The following is a 24,944-nucleotide window of genomic DNA, read 5'->3' on the forward strand; positions in this document are numbered from 1 at the left end:
CACCACTGTGTCACCCCAAATCAAGTTTTGGTTCACAATAGATAAAATTGAAGGTTCATAGATAGATTCATAGATTAGTACTAAGCTAACTGCCCTTGCAAGCCTTTGTAAGCCTAGCCAATTACCCTTGTGAGACTCAAACCCTGCACCTTGTGCTTGCAAGGTAAACACCTTAACCATTAGGCCACCCTACTTGTCTCCCCAGTCTAACCAGCCTCATATCATTAGGTATTACAAAACAGTGTAGCAACTGCCTTATGCTCACAGATAAAGAGCTCTTACTAAATGCAAATAACGCTCAGTTAGAGGTACAAATATTTAAGAGATACTGAGGCCTTACTCTCACAAAAATTGCAGAATGCGAACATTGCACTATTACACCACATATTATGCACCCAGCCCATCAAATTATATAATGTCATATGATGATTATGTAAATAAATACTTGCCTAAGCCTCCTATATGCATAAAGATTAATTCTCAGTAAAAATCAAAAACTGAACATTGCATCATACAGTATCTCAACTTTGACAAAGAGTTACCATGATACAAGGGGCTTCAATTAAACCAAAGCACTCCACAAAACAAAAATGTTGTAGTGATTGGTGACCCCACAGTGACACACACATATTCCCTACTCACTAGGCTGAATAAAAACAGAGTGAGAGCGAGTTGCCTTTCAGGTCCCATTGTCTCAGAGGTCTCATGGGCCCTTAGTACCCTTGCACCAGAGAAATATAACTGTGACATGGGAGTTGTGCATGCACAAGTGAGTAACATGGGGTGAAAAACCTTGAGGGAGATGCAGAGGGACATGTCTGAGTTGTCTATACATGTGGCAAATGCAGACAAGACCCCTGATAGTGAGGAGAATCCTTCCTTCTCTATGAGTGATGTGGTGCAAAGGAAATACTATTGCTTTAACAACTGGATAAATAATTGTTGTCATTCTTGAGGGATCCAATATGTATCAGCATAAAACGAGATGCTTGACACTCCTACATGCTTTGCAATGATGGGTTGCATCTCTCATTCAAAGGTTTCTGCACAATGACTAAACCACTTGCTGACTCCACAGTGCCTTTTGTACACAAAGTTCAGTTAATGAACATTCCAACATACCAAGCTCATCAGTACCAAAACAGGATTAAATTAAGATGACTACTCAATACTAGAAGTCTAAACAACAAACTGCCTGACCTCGAGGCACTCCTGGATTTGGAAGGCCTCTGTATATGCGAAATTATTGAAACATGGTTTAAATGCCCATAAAATGCTCCCTCTTTATCTAGGTTTAGTTCATATCATCCACAACTGAGACCTCTGCAAGGATAGTAGGTGCACAGGCTCAAAACATGAAACCAGCAATTACAAAAAGCCAGCACCCAACTGGAGAAAAAAATATTTTATGTGTAATAACACAAAAAACAAACCGGTTTCGGCCCAATGGCCTTTTTAATGTATAACTCAGTCTGTTCACCCACCACATTAAATACAAAACCATAATGGAATAATTAATCATTAATTAAACAATTATAAGTGTTCATTTAACCCAGGTGGAAATAATCCCCCCAGTTTCACAATCCATGATTTTTTTTTTTTTATTTAACAATTTATGCCAACCTATTTTCAAGGAGCTATGTCCCATAATTCTCTCAATAATAATAAATTTAAAAGTTGGTGTCTTGTGAGAAATAGTGTGTTTATATAAAGCATTGGTCAAATGTTTATTCCTAACGTTACTAAGATTATTTCCACCTGGCTTAAATGAACACATAAAAGATTTTTTCTCCAGTTGGGTGCTGGCTTTTTGTAATTGTTAATGCATATCATGCTTTTAGATCTGATGGCAACTGTCATGATGAGTCCATATTTGTCAGAGTTCTTATCACCTCTAGAAAGAATCCCAGAGACTCACAAATGGAACTTATCAAACTCAAAATCCAACTAAACAAGATTAACTATCAGTTTATCAATTAACTATCAGTTTACCACCTGTTACTGGACTGTTTCTGTTAACCTAAAAATTGATGTCAAGTTTCTAAACATCATGGATGATCTCCCCATATATATGAACTGTATTGTTCTGGAAAACATTTTCTCCCCAGCAATTAACTAGAGTACCTACACCTCTAACATAGGAAATACACAGATGTTTTTATATCTAATACATGAATAAATACTCAGATGTTTACTAACACAACTAGAAGCCAAACCATTCTTGACCTGGTACTTAGATGTAGCATCGTCATAACCACCCCCCTAACTCCCTTTCTTATTAAATCAGACTATAATGTACTAACCTCTTCCTTCAAATTATCTAAAGCCCCTGGAACAAATATACCAGAATTCAGACTTCAAGTACATAAATCTCCTCAAATTATGTGAAGAAATCTTGAAATTCATCACCCCAGACATTGCCTCAGCAGACAGATTTGCCATGGAGTCTTATACCCACATAAAGATATGAATCTGGCAAACATATTTGACAAGATAATGCGACCTATTGACAGTAGTCACACTATAATATTGTCAATTACATCTAGACTGAAATACAATGGGGAGTTTAAAAGCATTCTTCCCTCATGGCCCACCAAACATAAACTCTATAATAAAAAGAAAAAAGTCATTAAGGTATACAAGTGATCTAAAGAACCCACCCACCCCAGTCATGGAAAACATTAGGATTTTGAAAACAGAATTTGAATGATACTATTAGATTACTAAGGCAGTCCATAATCTCATGCTATCATCTGAAGTCAAAGACAATAAAAAGTCATTCTTTAGTTATGTTAGAAAACTAAGAAATATCACTCAATAATGTGTAGAACTCATACTAAATGGCAAAACATATTCGGCCAGGTGGACATTGTCAATATACTTGCAAATAAATTTAGTGCAAATTGCACTCCCGAAATGACTATACAAAGCTCTGCAAAATCCCTAATCCCCCCCCCCCAAAGTCACTAAAGGACATGTACAAAAAGTGCTGTCCAAGATTAGAAGAACTTCCTCTGCAGGACCAGATAACACACCAAGCTGTTGTTTAAGTAGCACAAAACATGCTCTGGTGGAACCTCTATATAAATTATTTAATTTAAGCCTGGCATACAGTACTGGTGATGACACTCTACTACTGACGCCAGAAACTACAGGCCCCTCAGGAACACATTATAACAAATCTGATTAGCACAGACATTAAAACAGCTCATCAGTCTAGATATGCAGTATTTGGTTTAGAAATGGTAGATTCTGCTGATAAACCTAGTAGATGTCTTCAAAAAGGTATCACATGCTGTTGACAGCAGTTACTCTGTACACATAGTTTACCTTGATTTGACCAAGGCATTTGACACCATCCCCCATGCCAGTGTAATTAATAAACTAAAAGCATTGCAAATAGACCCCTATGTAATAAGATGGCTAGGAAACTGGCTAAATGACAGAACCCACATGGTGTAGATGCCCGCTGTGGTATCAGAGGACTTGACAGTGACCAGTGGTGTCCTGCAGGGCTCAGTGCAGGGACCACTTTTTTGGTATTTACTTCTCTGACCTGCAGAATAAAAAATAAGGCCTATGACTAGCCAAGTTTGTGGATAACTGCAAACTGGGACATTTGCCTGCAATATTAAAAATGGGCTTAAATTAAATGCTAAAAACATGCAGTTGTTACATTTGGCAGACAAACCATCCAGCCAGCTATAACATTGACAATACCCCACTTCAAAATGAAAATGCAGTTATAGACCTGGGAACCTGGGCTGATAATTCTCTCTCCTTTGATCACCATTGATCTATTACATTCCTATTTCTAGGATAGCACAACCTATGTTTCAGAGATTTTTTATTTTTATAATTAAAAGTGGGTCTCAATCCTATCAATTTGGCTATCTCCCCATCTGTTCTTAAAATGTGCCAGTTCTTACTAATCATGATTGAGACCCACTTTTATTGTAATAGAATGTAACAGAGGCACTCCACGTAACCTTGGCACAAATAAATGTAATAGTTGCGCCTGTTGTAAGTTCATTGATGAATCTAACATTTTTACATATCCTGAGAATGGCAAGATTTATAGTTTTAAGGTTTGGGCTAATTGTAATATGAAAAATCTGGTATATCTAGCATACTGTGAAACATGCTTTGCCTTTTATGTGGGCAAAAATAACAGTGGATTGAGAGAGTGCATTAGAGATCACTATTATTGTGCCCGGAAAGGATTTCAATATAGTGCTATAGGCAAACATATTATTATAAAAGGTGACAGTCATTGGTTTAAATTTATGGTAATAGATGTGATTGAAGAGAGCATATGGAAAGGAGATTTGACCAATGAAACAGAACACAGAGGACCAGAACGGATTTTTTCACTAATGTCACATCGAGGGTTGAGGCTTAATGAATGCATTTCCCTGAGACCAGCTCTTAGGGCTAGAAAACTTAAGAGGTAGCATCTACATTTTATATTATATATATATATATATATATATATATATATATATATATATATATATATATACACATGTATAAGTTATTTTAGTCTTGTCCTGCTATAGGTTAGAACTGATAACAACGCAATAAGTTTAAGCTTCATTTTTAAATTACACTGCCAGTTGAATTAGGGAAGTTCCTTGATTGGTTGATGCTAATTGATAACAATTAATGTATAGTATTTATTTTCTGTGTTGTTGCTGAAGTGTATGGCCTGATGAAGTGATCTCCTGATTGCAAAAGTGCTTACCGCTTTTATTAAAGTTGTTTTCTATGAGTTTTATTTGCGAGTTTTTATTTTTATTGCCTCAATTGTTTCGTAGTGCATATCACCTGCTGTGTATCTGTGCTGGGTTTTCTTGGTCCTAATTTGTCTTTAAAACAAACTTCACACAGTTGTTGAGGATATGACATTTGCAATTTGCTTGTATCAAATTTTTGTTCGCAACTTGCAACTTCTGAAATATTGACACAAGTTGTGCACTGTATGAGGTGATCGAATCTAAACAGGGTATTAGCTGCAATGATATATTTAATTCTATCTGCAATTGCTGCATTGGTTTCATTATCTTGATAAAAATCTGAGTCCATTCTTCACACCTTCAGTTCTTAAGAAGAAGTGAACGGTCGATGGAAATAACTTCTCACTACCTTTGTTCGAAGCATCTGATCCAATTCCAAAATAACGAGCAGATTTATCAGCATTGATGCAAAATTTCTGCACTTTCGGACCCAGTATGTGTTCAGTGTAACTTGTTGCTGTTGTATGGCCACATGAAATTTTAACAGCTATAGTTGAATCGGGGAATAGTTTTGCTAGAAGCTTGTTGCCACAGTCCTGACTATTGAAGCTGTGGTGATGTACAACACCATGATAAGAAGTGATTAGTTCTGCAGCAATAACACTGTCCTCTTTCAATGTATTTTGTTGAACAAAAAACATAGAAATTGCATGAGACTGCTTTTTTATCATTACCGCATTCTTGTGCTTGGATGGCTCAGCATGTGCTGTAACAATCTTCTTCCCCTCCAATTGGACAACAAAGGGCTGTCGACAGAGTGTGCAGTTTGCCATGGGATCATCAATTTTTAATAACCATGAACAATCCTTGGTGATCCAGTCTTTCTTGAAAGTACACAGCCTTCTCTTCGTTCTCATTGGAGTGTCCATTTTATGGGAATCAGAAGTATCCAAATCCATTGATTCAGATTTGTTACTATTACTAAAAGGTTCACTAAATTTTGAACACAACGCCATAATTAACAGGTACTAGCATCAAGTGATGAGTAGACAAACAAATTATTTTACCAACAAAGATTATAAATAGGCATTACTTACCAACTATCATCAGCTGCAGTACCAAAATCCCAAAGAATGTAAAATAAATTGACTGTGGTTTCTACAGTACCTACTGATTTCAAAAAATGCTAAAACTATTGAAATGTATTTCACTCCAAAATTTTTAAGTTGTTTAAATTTTGATTAATATATACTGCTGTCCGAGTCACCCAACTTGCTTTAACCTGCAAGACTGTACTAATCAGGAGTACAGGATTATGGAATATGATTCCATTGGTTGGTCTGTTAGCAACAAATGTATGATAGTATTAGTTATGGTGATGTAGATCAAATTCCTGGACAAATCTCATCCTAAACTGGACACTGGATGGCAATCATCAATCCCTGGACTGTTTCGCTGAATCCTGGGTGGTTAGCTCATCTGACTACACACACACACACACACACACACACACACACACACACACACACACACACACACACACACACACACACACACACACACACAGTTGGGAAACACCAACAGTGCAATGACTTAGTGATGTGCCTTTATATTCAGATGAAGGTATAACTACATTAATAAAACTTACTAAAAATATCAGTGGAATATGATCATGTATGACCAGTGCCTACTGTTACTATAAACCCACACCAAATGTAACAATGCAGTTAAGCTATGTACTTCCTGAGCCTGATGGACAATGGCCCAAGTACTGATATATTATTGGCAAGTGCATTGCTGCAGGGCACTCATGAATATCAGAAAGAATGTGGTCAGTCAAGCACACATCACTGCCCTTCTCCTGTGTTTATGAATGCATTTCCATGTAATGGAGGATTACAGACCAGTAACCAGAATTAGACATGATAAACATCTCTTCAAAAAGTGCATCACCCAGAAGCTGATTTGCACAGATGATGGCAAAATATTAGTGCATGCGTGGTTAGAATTTCAGGAATTCAACTTGGACTTGGGAAGTAGCAGTGTCCCCTGGTGCTCACTGCCACACTGCGCACAAATAGGGACATACAGTAGCTGACCTGATTGGGGTTAACTACAAAATACTGTATATCTTTTTTTTTGTTAATGTTTCATATGTCAGGCTTGCAGGATATGTTATGGGATAAATTGCAGGCAACTAGTGTGATGTGCATGTTGTAGTCTATCTTTGAAATATTGAGGCCAACATTTTATTACATGAATAACTGTTGGCCTTGCCTTTCCCATTTCTGTGGCATTAAGCGCCAAGTAAATGCTGTTACCTGTTTAAGGAAAACAGTGAAAATTTTAATTTAGTATGCCTTCCTGTGCATAAACAAGCTCAGTGGCGATGCACATCTGTCAGCACTCTGAACAGTACTGTGTGCAAAATACACCTGCTGCCTAGCTTTCTCTGTGGTACAAGGTGCAAGAGCAGTGAGCTCCTGGTCAGAGTAGAGGTAAGACAGGGTTCAAATCTGTATGGTTCTCTTCTTTTACAAATGGGGTCAGGATGTCATTAGCTAAATAAATGTGATCAAGACTGCAAATGTGACAACTACACAAAAGTATGTGTCCTTCCTCAAACTGTATCAGTAATGCCTACCTCAGTACACTTCTACACCTAGTAGCTGTTTTGCAGGCCTCACTGCAAATCACAAGTTAAATGTGTGTAGCTTGCTACAAATGACAAGGAATGGTACATCATTTGAAATGATTAATAGGACTCGAAAGATATGCTAACTATTTTTGTAGCGTCAAATATCCTGAAACATGCATGTAGTGTGCTTCTTCAGATTAAGGGCAGTTACCTCTTAAGTTTTCTAGCCCTAAGAGCTGGTCTCAGGGAAATGCATTCATTAAGCCTCAATCCTCGATGTGACATTAGTGAAAAAATCCGTTCTGGTCCTCTGTGTTCTGTTTCATTGGTCAAATCTCCTTTCCGTATGCTCTCTTCAATCACATCTATTACCATAAATTTAAACCAATGACTGTCACCTTTTATAATAATATGTTTGCCTATAGCACTATATTGAAATCCTTTCCGGGCACAATAATAGTGATCTCTAATGCACTCTCTCAATCCACTGTTATTTTTATAATAAGAACATTTCATCCATCACTCTACAAAAGATGCTACAGCATATTCTGACGAGACAGATGAGTTGACATACAGGCCTGTAGAGGAGGTAGGACATACTGTCCTGGCACATTCATGAATATCCTAATGGTGTGTTGGCATGACATGGCTTTTCAATCAGAATATACCCTACTCTGTTGCATAATTAATACATCTATATACATCTCTTTGAAGAAATTGTGGGACATCTGAAATATAATGGTGGCATGGGAACTGATTTTTGACAGTTATATCAATTGTGGCCCACTTTACAGTTTACTTGACAAGTAGATATATCATACTTATGGAGGAGAAGGGGTAGACAGATGAATAGGCAACACGTACACAGGAAAGAGACCTCTGAAAATAGTCCTTAACAGCATCACTTTCTGCTGGGTTATAAGCCTTGACAAGATGCAAATGTAAGTTTATACATCTGATCATTCCGTGAACATGACACAAAAGGAATCCTACAGCAGATTTTGAAACATCGCACACTACAGGAGCAATGATAACCTATTGAACCAAGGCAACTTGTTGGTATTATCCATCAGCAGAGCCATGACAGTATGCAGAAACCATGAGATGACCTAATAGAGACACACATGTAAAGAGGAATGGGAGTGAATGGGGTGAATGCAAGTAGAGATGGACATACACATAACAATGGTTAGTGTAGTAGAACATTCATGGATACATTTTTGGTGTGTTCTCATTATTAACCTGCCATGCTTTGTAGCATGAAATGACTGATACAGGGGTAAAGAAGTGTTAGGAGAGGGAAAAGAGGCTTATGACAAGCAGAACAAGGTTTGATAAATATCTCATAGTTGTGGAGATGGATGTCACTTCACATACAGGGGCGATTCAATAAAACCTACACAGTCATTTTTGATGCATGTGTTGCAGCACAATGTGCACATGGCCCCAAATAATTTTAGATTCAGTTAAACTCTGTATAGTGGTGCATACTCACGTGCAAACATGGCAATTTCTTAGGCATGCAAATTACAGCATAAGTAGCTGAACTGTATGCTAATGAAGCAAACCAACATGGTAGAGCAATTCAACAAGCTGTAAAGCAGCCATGAAGATTCTGAGATCGTGTTGCCCGTATATTAGAAAACTTCAAAAACAGCCACTTAAAGGAGTCTACACGGAAACAAGAACAAGTAAAAATGATTAGATTTGAACAGAACTGATCTTAACATTTAACAGCAGACAAATTAGAACATTATTAGACAGACTGGATGCTGCAAATGTATAATGACAATAGCAACAATATTTTTTAAATGCAGCTTATTTCCCCTACCCCCAAACAAAGAATACACTCGTAACTAATGTAGAAAGCTAAAAATGTAAACCCCATCAGACTATTCATACTGTCATGTAAGCATATGCAGTATGTATCTGACGAAATGCAGTCAAATATTATCAAAACCTGAATTCTTCTGTGCAGATATATAGTGAAATAATGCCCTCTCTTGTGTGTACAACATTGTTTCAGTTCAGTTTCCCTGCCTACACTGTTACCAACCATGTAGATTCAGGGCTATCTGCATGGTGAAGATGCAAATGAGATCAAAACTCATTAGAATTGCTAAATCCCAAAAAAATTGTAACCATGTAGGGATGTTCAAGTTGTGTAGGCACTTCCACAGTGTTTTTTTTAATGGATGGCAACAGTGAATGATGACTTCAGGGGGTATGTCAAGTTACACTTATAGAGATGGACATGTAGGTCTGTGAAGTGTGAAAGTGCATGTAAGTAGTGCACAAATCACAAGTTCTGCTTCATCCTCTTTATTATTAAAATGTGTCATCTCTGTCCACTTTATTATTTTTTTTAATTTTTGTCATTATTTGCGTGATGCAGTGCTTAGCGCAACCACAGGAAATGGAGCAGTGAATGGTAGGTTTCTCGGTGCTTGTCAGCTTGTCATATAACTATTTCAGTGGCAATTTGTGTATGTGTAGGGCTAGAGTATAAAAGGTCCAGGGTTCTAGTATATGAACTTTAACCTTTCTTTCAATTTTTCAGCTGCATGTTTGTGTGATATCATAGGAATAGAGGAAAGTAATAACAAGATTACCTGTGTTTACCTTGTTTAAGCGCAGGTGCGCAGCAGCATGGAGGTGCGCATCACTCACGAATGAGCATCAATGAAGTTAACATACTCAGTTAAGCAGCAGATATTTTCCATAGGTGCTAATTATAGCATAAGCATGTGATTTTCAGCATGATGGAACTATTCAACAAGTTATAAAGCATCTATGTAGTCCACATTCTGTTTTTTTTCCTGAATACTTCAATACCATTGGAGTACAGACAAGGAAATTTTAGCCCTGAAATAAAATTGTTTCAATTGTTGCATTTGCAAGATAAGTCCTGAACCTAGAATGTATTCTTTAATAATATTATGGCATATAATATGCCATAATAATGTATTTTTAACTTTTTGCAGTAATCAATTAAATAATGGTGGAGTTGTACAGAAAGTACCTTAACATGTGACAGCAGAGAGTTATTTTACTTATATGTGTCCATTACTAAGTTTTTTTATTCTTCTTGTGTTTAATTGTACTTTTTGCATGATGCACCACATAACGCAAACAGTGGAAGTGGGGAACAAGTAAATTTCAAGTTGGCTGTTTTTATCTGGTTTGCATGAAGTGAGGCAGACCACCTAGAAAGCAGACAGCCAAAAATAGAAACCAGATACATTCAATTAATGTCCTTGGCCATTGTGAAAACTCAGCCTGGAATACAGATTATACTGGGTTCTACTACAGAGTGTGCAACCTTTGTTTTACTACTATGACATTGCAGTTTGCAGCAATGAAGTGCAACATAGACAACTGTTTCCCCAACATTCTTGTGGCAACAGGTTTAAGTATAGGACTGCCATACATGTGGTCCTGGCTTTGAATATAGCATATTCCATACAGTATTACTTTTACTAATGGAGTAAACTATGTATTATCACATTTATGATCAAATGTATGACTGCTGGTATACTGTGTACTGTAGTTCTGTAAATGTATTCCTGCTATCTAGACTGGCATGGCTTTAACTTTAGTGAAAAAACATACACAACTGCCTATACATGCAGTTGCTGGACACTGTTGCATTCTGCTTGTCAGATGTTATCAATGAGGCTCACGTTTGCTCACTGTTTATCTACATGCAAACAGGTATAGCTTGCATGCACGTGCACTCACTGTGCAATGGAACTGTATATATGGCTCTTTCTTATTGGTGTTTATTGTTCATTTCCTTTGCATGACATAAAACTACATGTGAAAACACTGTAAATTAAGGGCACAATCTAACTATAAATCACATATTTACAATACATCCATGTATTGATCCCCCTCACCAAACAGTACAACCCTGGGGTCTCAGTATTTTTTTCCACACATATATCAACCACACTGCAAGGTGTAATATATAATGTTGTGTGCTCTCTCATGGACAGGGCCAGTTTGTGGTGCTCACAACCTAACTCTGCTAAACTCAAACATCCAACTACGCTCAATAAGGGTACTTGTGTTTGTACACAGCTGGGCTTCTACACACCCCAGTGTTATTAGGCTACTGGCATCACATGAACCTATGAATCTATGTGCCTATATAGACCTCCCAACCTGTTGTCCCCCACATGTGCTGTTGATGTAATCTCATCTACTATAAGTTCACCTGCAGTCTTGTATAAATCATACTTGTGCTGTGGTGTTTGTGTAAAGGATTGAGTCCTGTAGTCTGTGTACTTAGATAGGTAAGGATACTGTTCTCATTGCAGTCAACTGTGTATGTGTGTGTGTCTAGACAGACGAGCAAGTATATATCCTGTGGTTACTACCCCAATCCCATAAACTGACAGTATTTTGCTATTTGCACCTGTGATCTGTGTCTCACCTACAAGGTAATATCATACCCTGCCCTACTAGAGATGCTCCATATCCATAATTCTAACTCTTCACACATTACTGCTCAAAAGGCCTAAATCTAATATGCAACATCAACAAAACCTGCTGGAGAGACAGCTTTGTCTCCCAGAGGCTGCTCCATCTCTGGAATAGACTTCCCATACATATCAAACAGAGTACATTGCTGACCCTCTTCAAGCCCAACCTTGATTAGAGGATATGAAATGACAAATTTGTCCCATGGGTTCCACCTTTGTCCCTCAATGATAGGGGTAACAGGTGCTGACTGAGGTTTTTTTGGGGGGGGATAAACTCTTGGCTAGGCTTGTATGGGTCCCAGGGCCATTAACCTAGTAACCTCCTGTGATCATATGATCCTATAATCCTATGCCTACAGATCCATTTCAGGCAGGCCTCCCAACTTCTTCTCTCCAGCATGCACTGCTGATGTCATCCACTATAAGTTGATTTGCGGTCAAGTAAAAGTCAGACTTGTGTTGTGGGACTTGCTTTAAGTACTGTGGTCTGTAGTCTGTGCAATTAGATAGGAAAAGGTTCTGTTTTCACTGCAGTTATCTTGGTGTGTGTGTCTGTAGTCATAAGAATAGATATGCTATCCTACAATTGCTTCTCTAATGGGAAGGCATGCCAGTATTTTGATGCTTGCACCTGCCTACAGATCCATTTCTGGCAGGTATCCCAAATTCTTCTCTCCAACATGCATTGCTGACGTCATCCACTATAAGTTGACCTGCAACCATGTAATAGTCAGTCTTATGTTGTGGTACTTGTGTTTATTACTGTGTTCTGTAGTTTTGCACTTAGGTAGGGATTATGTTCTCACTACAGTCAGTTTGGTGTGGGTGTGTGTGTCAGCAGAGTAGACGTGCTCTCCTATAGTTACTTTTCCAGTGGCATGGTTTGCCAGTATTTTAATACTTGCACCTGCCTAGAGATCCATTTCAGGCAGACCTCCCAACTTCTAATCTCCAACCAGTGTGGGGGATACCTTTAGCACTGGTCAAAGACCTGGCAATACTATTACAGGCTTCAGACGTGTATTCCAAGCATGAGTAGCTATGCTGCAGCATCCAGAGCCCATGCTCCTTAACTAGGAATGTAATAAAGACTTTGAACTCCTGAACATCCAACCTTTGCACTTGGAAATGCACTCTGTCATCAGAAACACCAGACATAACTACCATGTATCAAGTCCAATGTAGAATGAGCATTTCCGCCAATTGCATTTTGTATCTTGAAATTTTCCTACCAACTGCTTGTATCATGATTACTGAGAGTGCACACTTTTTGGTTTTGCAACATTTGAAAATGTTGCACATTGCTTACTATCATGTAAGCATGGCAGTCGAGGGTGTGAACTGCCGAGCAAAGTATCCGCATGATAATAAGTGATGCAGAACAGTGGAAAGCAATGTAAATTCGAGGTTATTTGATATACAGGCACTTGTATAACTGTGTTAGTGAAATGAGGAGGCCATGGCAGTACAGATAGCAGAAATATACTTACATGAACATAATACACAGTATACCTACAGTCATAATTTTGATAATAAATGGTCAATACATAGATAAATAAATAGGTAACTGACTCAATATTAGTGTCCCAGCCCTTACACATATAAATATTAATATCAGCTACACTATGTCAAGTATCATAAGTGAAAGTGATTATAATGTGAAGTGGAATAACATTAAAAGTGCATGGAATATGCTCTATTTGAACCCTAGACCATGTGTAAGGTATTACTACACTTACAGAGTTTGCCACAAGAAGGTCGAGAAAACAGTGCATGTTACACTTCATTGCTATAATTTGCAATGTCACAACAGAAAAACAATGTTTGCACATCCTGTACTAGAACCCAGAACAATCTGTATTCCAGACCTACACTTAACACCTGCTGCCACAGAATTACTTACTTGAAATTCCCTATTTTAGTATTCATTGTAAAGTTCTTGCTGTTGATTGCAGCACAACTCCCCTTACCATGTTTGCGATGGCCAATATTATTGATTGAATGCATCTGATTTATGTTTGTGGCTGTCTGGGTTCTGTTTCCAATCTGAATGGTCCATTCATCCAGTTTGTGCACTGTCTCAGTTCCTGAAAACTAGATAAGCATGGCCAAACACATTGTGCTAAGCTGGGCATCATGCAAACACAGGCCCAAAAAAATGGAGAAATAGTTGAAATGAGGAAAAACAATCTATGGCAGTGCCCCAATCAAATTGTAATGAAGAAAATTCAAGAAAGGGAAAAGTAATTGCCATTGCAATCCGTTTTCGAGACCAGCAACCTTACACAGAACTATCTATATCATACCTCTCAACTGCCCAAATTTTTGAGAATGTCCAGAATTTTACTTCATATTTTTGGACTGTTCCTCCTAAAATTTGTAGTTTTCTGGGAAAATCACTGAAGATTGAAGTCAGTAAATAATGGCATACATTTGAGTTTCATATTTCATATCCTTCAGAAAATGCATGCTAACACAAATCCTGTTATTCTAGCTACTTTCTAAGTTTATATGAACAATGTTTAAAATCTGTCCTTATTTTTGGGTCTTTGTCCCCCCATAATTTTAGTCTTTGTCCAGATTTCTTGCACTAAAAGGTTGAGAACTATCATCTGCATTCATATTACAGGTTTTGCAGCCAGCAGCACTGATGCAAGCTGGAAAACCTTGCTTATGGGCACCACACCTCATTAATATGTATGGCACAATGCCACGTGATGAACAGCATTGTGTACGCGAAAACACTCTGTGTAGGTTCTGCATGAAATTTAAACAGAGGTTATTGAATCCTGAGGAATGTTTTTTTTTGTCCAATATTCAATATATCTCCATGAGTACTCCTAACTGATGAAAATGATAAGATGTGTGTGATTAAACATATCATAAGCACATAATATCACACTGAGAAATGATAAAAAAACACAGCTGGCATGGCAGCACAATGAGACCAAGTTTGATTTAGTGCTTTTGTTCTTTTTTAATTGTCACATACAGAACTTCATCAGAAATAAAGATAAAAAACAATTGGAAATGCTTTAAAACTTAGGTTATCAAATTATGTGATATCAATTGAACAGCCCTATAACAAGAACAGTTTATAAATGAGCTATTTGTAAATGAACATAGTTTCTATCATCATGGAATTTTGATACACCAGTCAACTCACACCTTTATATTAAAGCACCAGAAAACTCAAAAACCTTTAAAATATGAAAATTATTATCAAGGCAATTAAAAAAATACATTTTTAAGTTATAAACATAAAATATTATGGAATATAAAATATAAAACTAGTATCTCTGTGCTAGCAAAAAAAAATTTTAATTAGTATATTCATTTAATCTTGGTTTTGTATCATCAAATAGCTGTATTTGTCATTCAGCTTCATGGCACATATCACAAGGTTTGATAACCCAAGTTTTAAAATGTTTTCAATTGTTTTTTATCTTTATTTTATTTTTATTTTATTTATTTTATTTTTATTTTACATTTGTTGACCGGGCTAGTCTGGCTGGATACATGTCCATTTTCAGCAGAGGCCCGAGGAGAAAAGCTCCACTATATACTAAGTACATTACATAAAAAATTGACTGCTCTAAGATATAGCTAAATCAGAGATTACAAAAACAAAAAGAATGAAAGATAATTTCAAAGAGAAACAAGTTTACAATATGCAGTTCATTAAATATCAGCAATTGTACAAAATGTACATACTTAAATCTCAACAGTAAAAAGAACAGAACTGAATAGGGTAGAGATAAAAAGAGTGGAGGAGAAACAGAGTAAGAGAAAAAGGTTAGTCAGGTGTACTGCAGGAACAAAGCCAATGATTTTGGAAGTACAGTTTAATTTTCTGTTTGAAAAGTGGCAGGGATGTAGTCAGAGTTATGTCACAAGGTAAGAGATTCCAACTTCTACCTATTGTGTTAGTGAATAGAGAATCACCTGCTGTGTTGTTTGCCTTTATAGATTTTGTCATGAGTTTACTAGAGGAGCGAAGTGAGTTAAGATTGTTGTAAGGGATTAGAAGTTGAGAGAGTATTGGGGTGTTGTCAGGTAGGTGTAATATGTTGTGGGCAATAGTGAGTTGAGGAATTATAAGGTAGTTTTGAAATTCAAGCCAGCCTAGTTGTTTTAGGTTTATACAATGGTGGGTCCTAAAGGGGTTACTAGTGGCGAAGCGAGCTATGTTGTTATAGCAAGTAGCAAGTTTGTTAAGATTAATTTTCTTAAGGTTTGTATAAATAGGGAAGCATATAGGAGAGTTGATAAAAGATGAGATTGTGCAATCTTGGTTCTAGTTGCTGGGGTTAGAAAAGGTTTGATACGATATAGGGATCCTATTTTTCTGTTAACTAACCTGATGTTGTTGTTGATGTGCTGATCGAAGGAGAGATTATTGTCAATGGTTATTCCTAAAAGTTTTGTAGTTAGATCAGGTGAGATGATAGTACCATTATTTGAGGAAATGGTAAAGTTTAAAGGGGGGGACTGAGTGGTGGGGGAGAAGAGGAGGAGTTTTGTTTTTTTGGCATTTAGTAGGAGAAACCGTCTAGAAAACCAAGTTTCTACAGTATTAAAGGTATTTTGGGTCACTGAGATCAGTTCAGTTGAGGATGGTGCCGAGCAGATAAGGGTTGAATCATCTGCGTATTGTATGCAGGTTGCTTGTGGGATTGCAGTGTGAAGATCGTTAATAAAGAGGGAGAACAGAAGTGGACCAAGAATGGAGCCCTGGGGAACTCCGATGGAAATGGGCAAGAGTGATGAGATATGGTTTTCCCATATAACTGCTTGTTGTCTGTTGTCAAGATAAGATCTAAACCAATTAATGGCAAATTTATCACAAGAGAGAGATTCAAGAATGTTAATTAAGAGAGAGTGGCAGATTCTTTTATTTCTGAAGAAGTTCTGTGTGTGACAATTAAAGTAGAAAGAAAGTGTTAAATCAGACTTGGTCTCATGCTGCCATCCCATTTGTGCTTCCTTGTGTTTTTAACGTTTGGGATTATTACTTTGTTTGTTTGATTTCTGAGCTGGTTTTCCTGCAGAATGGCTTGCTCGTTCAGTGACCTGCTATCTTATGATGTAAATTTGGATCTTTCCACTCACACAGTACCAGAAGAACTGGGTACTTAAACTCAAAATTTAACATCAGCAGTATCCAAGGTTTATGGCTTACTGGAGGACATCAAAACCAGCAATAAAATAACTAATGGTATTGGAACCTATGACAAAACTGTGAGTAGCAGTTCTCCTCATTTTGATGAGATGGACATTGGTTGACTGCACAGGTTTAAAAATGGTAATTCACCCACAGTAGCTCAAGGTATGAGTACTGATATCAATAACCTTATAGTGAATGTCTATAGTCCTTTCAAAGACAATGGAGTGTCATAAGTATTTACCTTTGGTGTGACTAGCAATAATGACAATGATTTTTTCAATAACCTCGGTTCTTGCAAGAATGACATTTTTTTCTTTGGAAACGATTTTTAAACTATACATTAAGAGAGAGCAAACTCCCTTTGGCTTGAGAGTTTTTAAATTCCCTAATGGCATTGTACAGGTGACAGATTCTTTAATAATTTAATTAAGTTATATAACAATACATATATTGAGATGATGAAACATTTGGTCGATGAGTACAAAAATAAGATCCAAGGCTTGGAAGGCAACATTTCTTCTCTGAACGAGTCATAAACAATGATCACTTTTCACTTTTCAGTAATTTATATTATGACATCAGTGCGAAAACTAGCAGACTGATGTCGGCCATCATAAACAAAAAAATGCAAGAAAATACTGAGAGATGCAGATCCTTATAGGTCTGGTACAGATTATCTACTAAAGAAGAATAATGTATCTCATGGTCAGAAAAGTCATTTACAGAGTAACGCTGTCAGCAATGTTAATTTCAGTAACAACACTACAAAAAAGCAATCAATGAAGGAAAGGGAACACTCTCAAGGGGCTCTTCCATCTAATAATAAAGAACAATCTCCAGTGCTTTCTCCTGCCCCTTTTTGTCCTGAACCTCCCATCAATAAGGACTCCTCAGCGGCAAACCAAAGGAAGAGGTTGGGGAAGGGGGAAAGGAAAGGGGAGAAGAAGTAATTAATTAATACTGGAAGTATAGTTAATTAAGTCAGCTAGTGCTTAATAAGTATCATGTGTCTGTCTTGTTAAAAGGTTTCACTTTTATACCTACTCAAACAGTGAATCTCACAAAGGTACTTGACTTAAAAATATCCATTCGAAAATTAAATTTAAAATATCTGTTGAATAACATTTCCTGTTCCAACAGTACTACTAACAGAATAATTCCAAGAAGGAGTACCTACAATCCCACTTTACATAGTACACTTCAGGCTTTCCACAATGTATGTGTTAAAGGTCTCAGAGATGATTTAGGTTGCAAGCCAAGATTTTACAATTTATCATTTAAAGAAAGGTTTTAAAACAACTGTCATCAGCTAAAAATATCCATGTTATGAAAAGTAATAATGGACTCTGATGCATATAATAAAGCTATTGTAAACCTTTAACAGATGAAAATTTCCAGGAACACAGATATGCACTTTGTTAATATTGATGCAAGTTGTTTCGACCTTTTATGCCAAGAAGAAATAGATCATGAGGTTTACGGATTCCTGAAATTAGATTAGCCAAAAAATGGCTCTTTTTTTGGATTATCCAATATTCACAAGAATCATGATAATCCGCCATTTAGACCAGTTGTAACAGCAGATTTTTGTAATACCGAACCTATATCTATTTTTTTTTGGATTTTTTTACTCAATCCTGTAGTGCAAGTATTAGAATTTTAACTTAAGGACTCTTGGCATCTTTTACAGCTTTTGTGCGGTACTGGCAAAACTGAAGCTGATTGCGTTTTTGCTTCTTTAGATGTGGTTTCCTTGTATACATGCATAAATCAACAGATTGGTATTAGATATGTAAGAGAATATCTAACTAGGTTTACAACCATTAGTAACACTTTGATCAACAGCACATATGTATTACTTGATTTAGTATTAAGCAACAACATTTTTCAATTCGGTGATACATTTTTATAAACAAAAGACAGGAGTAGCAATGGGAGCCAGAATGGCTCCATTTGTGTTAATTTTGTAATGGCTTCATGGAAAAAGAACCATATTAAAACTCACAAACTTTATGAAGAAATCTTATTTTACGGACATTTAATAGATGATTTAATATTCATTTGGAAGGGTACCAAGGAAGAACTTGTTTCCTTTGTAGAAGATGTAAGCAACAGTATTTCTTTTTTTACATTTTACTGTTAGTGGTACTGATAGGAAAATTTATTTTTGGACCTTACTGTGAGTATGGAGGCTAGTGGTAAGATAAACAGCAGAGTGTACAGGAAAGAAATATTGTGCAACAATTACTTGCATTATAAGAGCCTGAAAACCTTCCATATGAAGAGAGGCATCATTAAGGGACAGCTCATTAGATTCAGCAGGCTAACAAGTGATGATAAGGTGTTTTGTGAAGAATTAGAGCACCTGAAATAATTATTTATGAGTAGGAATTACCCCCCCCCCCCGGGGTTAATACACATTGTAATGGAAGAAGTTCTTACACTTAGACTCACTTATACCAATACTCCTAGTTTTAGAACAAGTCATACTGTTGTCCTTACCTCACCCTGTAAAATATTCACATCAGATTACAGAGGAGCCTTCCCTTTACCTATCTCTACTGACATGCCTATCATTAAAAATACCATCAGTAGCAATTGGAAAATAATTTTAGGCAACAAGGAAATGGCTGATGTTTTAGGCAACAACCCATCATTTACACAGAAGAAGTCATTAAATGTTAAATATATAGTAAAGAGATCTAAACATTTAGGATGTAATACCAATATTATCTCTGGTACTTTTAAATGTGGTAAATATAAATGCTGCCATTTTATAGCTAATTGTTCCAGATTTTATACTGAAGCAGCAGATAAGTCAATTGTTGCCAAAAAAAGATTCAACTGTGAGTCATGTAATCTTGTATACATAGCACGTTGTGAGACATGTCGCAGTTACTATGTAGGTAAAACCATGCGTAAATTAAACAAAGGAATGTATGAACATGTATTGGCAATTAGGAAAAAAGGACAGTAATAATGCTTTAGTGAAACACGCCATATCTTGCACTGATTTTAGAAAATGTAATTTTTTTGTGTTAGGTGAAGTAAACTTGAACAACTTTATTGGAAATCATAATGTCCTTCTCAAATGCCGTAATACAGCTATTCACCAATATAAAACCAGGGTTAAAAGAATATATTAAAATGAAATGTTTTTGTTAGCACAAGGATACTAGTTTGATATTTTATATTCCATAATATTTTATGTTTAATAACTTAAAAACTATATTTTTTAAAATTCCCCCGATAATAGTTTTCATATTTTTAATATTTTTCAGTTTTCTGGTGCTTTAATATAAACGTGTGAGTTGATTGGTATATCAAAATCACATGATAATAGAAACTACATTCATTTACAAATAGTTCATTCATAAACTGCTCCTGTTATAGAGTTGGTCAGCTGATATCACATGATCTGATAGCATAAGTTTTAAAATGTTTCCAAGTGGTTTTATCTTTATTTCTGATGAAGTTGTGTGTGTGACAAAGAAGAATGAAAGTGTTAAATCAGACTAGGTGCCTTTATGCTGCCATCCCATTTATGTTTCTTTGTGGTTTTAAAATTTGGAATTATTACTTTGTTTGAAACACTAAAAATGATGTGTGATGCATCTGGAATGGAACCCTTGATGCTATGGGCAAACATAATCTCCATTCAAGTGATTTATGTCCATACTGCACATAGGAAGTGCACTTTGCTATATCCAGCAGTCTAAAAAGTGTCAGAGTTAACCATTTCAAAGTAGTGCCTTTACTCTGCTTTAACTCTGCGTTCCTCTAGTGCAGCAAGTGTAAGCAGCATTGTGCAGAGATAACTGGACTAGTGGGGTGATGGCAAAAACTAACCAGGTTTGCTATAGGATGTGAGCAGACATTCACTCCTGCTCGACATTGGTATGCAATGCCAAACTCTGTGCAAATGCCAATGGCAAAAAAATGAAGGCTTTTTTATGGGCCATTTTAGACCAAAGGGTGTTGGGTTAGTCTATTTTTTGACATGTGTGAAAATGGAGTTGATAGGAAAGTAGTGAAATGTGGAGGCAAGCAGAGGGAAGAACAAAGGGGAAGTAATACAGGCATTTGCAGAAGGGAATGGGGGAAAGCCATAAATATCCACTTCTTCACCACAGTAAAGTGCACAGGTAGACAAAATTTGATGCAGTTGGACTATCACGACAACATGGATGCATGATAGCAATGCAATGACATTGTATAGCCAATTAGACCAAATCAAGTGCGTCATGAACATACATATGCAAAGTGGAGAGCTATACATAAGAATTTTTTTTTTATTGAAAAGGTGTCCATTTTTTTTCAAAAAGAGAATAATATTGCAGAAGGGGCCTAGGTATGTGAGGCTCAGGTAGATAGGGTAGTTGAGGAAGCAGGTGCAGACAAACAGGACTTAAAAGACAGACACAGGGATGGTAATGTGACACAAAAAAGTTGAGAGAAACTATGACTGGGGATAGGTAGGGGACAACGGAAGCTCATGTCCATAAAATATGGGAACAGCAAGAATCTAGTCCTCACCTTCAGAACTGTCATCACTGACCCCTTCGTCAGCTGCCTGTGAGACTGCAGGACATGAGAGTCTTTTTTCAATTTTAGGGCCACCTTTTCCACATGGCTGATGTTGGCACCAAGGCCACTCTCTATCAGATCTTGCACCATCCCTGGCAGCTCCTGGTGAGTAACATAATCACCACCTCTACCAGTACACCCTGAGGGTATCTCTTCTCCCCCAGCCAGGGCACTGCTACCTGACAAGGGTGGACCAGGTATGGCAGGGCTTGTGGAGGCAGTACTGCAAGGTTCATTCCAGAATCGGTCTGTATTGGTGTGGTAGTCACTGGAGGGTTGGCAGCCCAAGCTGCAGTGGTTGGCCCACCTTCTTGTGTTGAAATGCATTTGTTTTATTGGCAGAAAGGTATGACATCAAGACAGTGTAATAATAAATAAATAAAAACAGATAAAAAAGGGAAAAGAAGGTTAAACAGTTAGACAGCTCTGGATTTAAAGCATTAGACTATTGAACTTACACAGCACAGCTGTAGTGGATTATCTCTCACTGCAACAGACACAGCTTTGCAATAGCAATCAAATAATGTGCATGCAAGCAATTCACATTTCATATCCAGGAATAAACAGTTCATACAGTTGAACATTCCCAGTTGATGTGCATGTGTAGATACCATATTTAGTGGAATGAGTAATCTCATTTATGAATGTGTTTTCAAAACTGCAGTGCTCTCTCCTCTTCCTTCCCTTATCTATGCTTTACTATTAGGCTCTAGTGCATATTTCTAGTGCATATCCTCTCATTTCTCTTCAAGGTGTGATACAAATACATGACAGTGAGAAACAGTTTCCAGCAAAGGCAGGAAACTGTGCTAGTATGCCAAAGAAAATATTCATGTGGGGTGCTTGGTTTTGTTTAAAAGATCACTGCAGTTAGTTCCATACTTTCTAAGTGTATCCTCACTGACACACCTACTTCAGGGAGAGGTTTCTGTGAATTACTGTGTTTTGCTTCAGTCTGACTAATCATTCATAGCCACAAGCCATTAGCACCTAAGAATGGTATAGAGGCTACACTATGTTTACTTTGCTCAGAGGGCTGAATCTACACTATAAAAAGGTAACTACATAGCTAGGAAACTTGAAGATAAGGAGACTGTTTTGAGACAAGCGAAGATTGTTACTGTTATTTCTTTGAAGGAGATTTTTCTGCAAAGAAGCACATATTTTGCTAAAGTATGTTTATCTTATTCAGGTACATTTGCATTTTAACATTAGGAATGCATTTATACAACCAATAGAAAAATAAAGGTGTTGATAAGTATGCACTTCTTATACTTCACTGTTGGAACTAGCAGTTCTTGCTTTACATTTGGAGATGGGAATCTTATGCTTATAGCACAGTATGCTGTTATTATTTGCTTTTGCAATTTCACCTGGTATACAACTGTATTGTGTTTTTCATCCAATGCAAGGAGTTGTACATGTGGCTAATAGTGGTGTTAGGCTTCTCAGATGTCCAGGGCAGCCTCTGCAACAGTAAACTTGTCCGTAGCCAAAGTGTGGGTGAGGTGCCCCACAGGAGGGATGGTAGGAGTACTTGGAGGAAGCCTGTTGTCTGCCATCCACCTGGCACTGCTGTGTCATTATGTGTCACTTGATGCATGTATAGGGTCATCATGGAGACACAAGCATGTTCCACTACAGCCTCCAATGACATGGTTAAGGCACTAGATGTGTCACAATCTGAAATACATGATTGCCTCCACCTGATATGGGAGTCATGGTAACTGCCAATGTTGCCAGTACACCCATTCAGGATGATTCCCCTAGCATTACACATGGCCTGGGAGATAATGGAGTGGAACCCCTTTATGTTGATGTAGACCCTTTCCTATTCCCTAACTGGTGATTTGATCTCAATATGAGTGCAGTCTATGGCACCCAAGACTTCAGAGAAGTGTGCTATGGGGTAGAACAACTGCATAGTTCCAGCTCTGTCCTGGAGGGGTATGGGGGAAATATATAAAGTCACTGGCATGTTGTAGCATAGTATTCAGGAATTAGTGTAGAATCCTGTATGCTGATGCCTCTGATACCCCCAGAATGTTTCCTGGGGGGGTCTCAGAAAGGTTCCTGTAGCTAAACTTCTAAGTGCTATACATATCTTGGTTTCCAGACATACTGGTTCCCCTCAGTTTGCCCTTGGTCTTAGGTGAGGACGAAATAGGTTGCAGAGTTACTGGAGTGTGTCTCTATACATCCTGTAGTACTCTTACTTCATGTGGACCATAAAGTGTTAAATAGAATCTAAATACCCTTCCCCTCTTTGCCAAAGGTCTGTCAGCAGCACCAGCATAGACTTGAGCCTGTTGCACATATACATGCACAAGGGCAGCAGCAGCCCTTAGCATTATTTCTTTCCTGGGTAGTTTCTGTGGCTGTATTCCAAAAGATTTTGGAGTAATGTGCAAATGGCTACATGAAATATACATGATTGCTTTATAGCTTGCTGAATAGCTCTGCCATCTTGGATTGGTTGATTAGCATAGGATTCAGATGCGTATGCACTAATTAGCATGCCATGATGTTTACCTAGTTTGTGCCCACTAAAATGTGTGTGTTCCACATTATCTGAGCACAGTAGGATTTAATTGATCCAGCCCTTTATTTCAAAGCATCACTCTGCATTTAAGATGACCCCATTACAAGCATTAATACTACTAGCAAAATCTTTCTTTATTGATACCGCATTCATTGCTTTGTGTCAGTTGTTGTCCTCAAAGCATGAAAAGAAGAAATATAAACACAAATTAGAATGAGTGCACATACTGTTTTATGACAAAGGGCTGATGTGCAATGTGGAATAAATAATTCCCCTGAATCTGCCTTTCATTCCTTCAGAAAAGTTATCGCCCAGGTTACTGTTAGTATGAAAAAGGAGAAGAAAGAAAGAAAAGTAGCACATAGTCTGAAAAAGCTAACAATGGAAACAAGTCGATGGGGACATACTTAAATACCCAGGTAAAATGTGATTGTTCAGGCTAATGTCATGCAACATGAGTTCAGTTTCTATTCAAAAGGAAAGAAACAGAATATTTTAGTAGAAAAATTTAGTAACACAGGAAAGCGTGGTTAGGAATATGGTTAGCAAAGCCTCAGTCATTCAAAATATGAAGTTACAATCATTGTTTAAATACCATTCCATACACTGAAATTATAGAACATGCAGCAAACCTACATTTATGAAAAGCAGAGAGGGAATTATACAGTTTTTTATCTACAAGTCAGCACATAACTAAGAAATGGTATTTGGAAAGACTAAAAGTCCTTAGTTAAACATTTTTTAAGAAAAAAACAGGATAGTCATTCTTTAAATGAGATCTCTAGAA

This window comes from Protopterus annectens, chromosome 11.part0 (genome assembly GCF_019279795.1).
Source record: "Protopterus annectens isolate FY-2018-M chromosome 11.part0, PAN1.0, whole genome shotgun sequence".
NCBI lineage: Eukaryota > Metazoa > Chordata > Ceratodontiformes > Protopteridae > Protopterus > Protopterus annectens.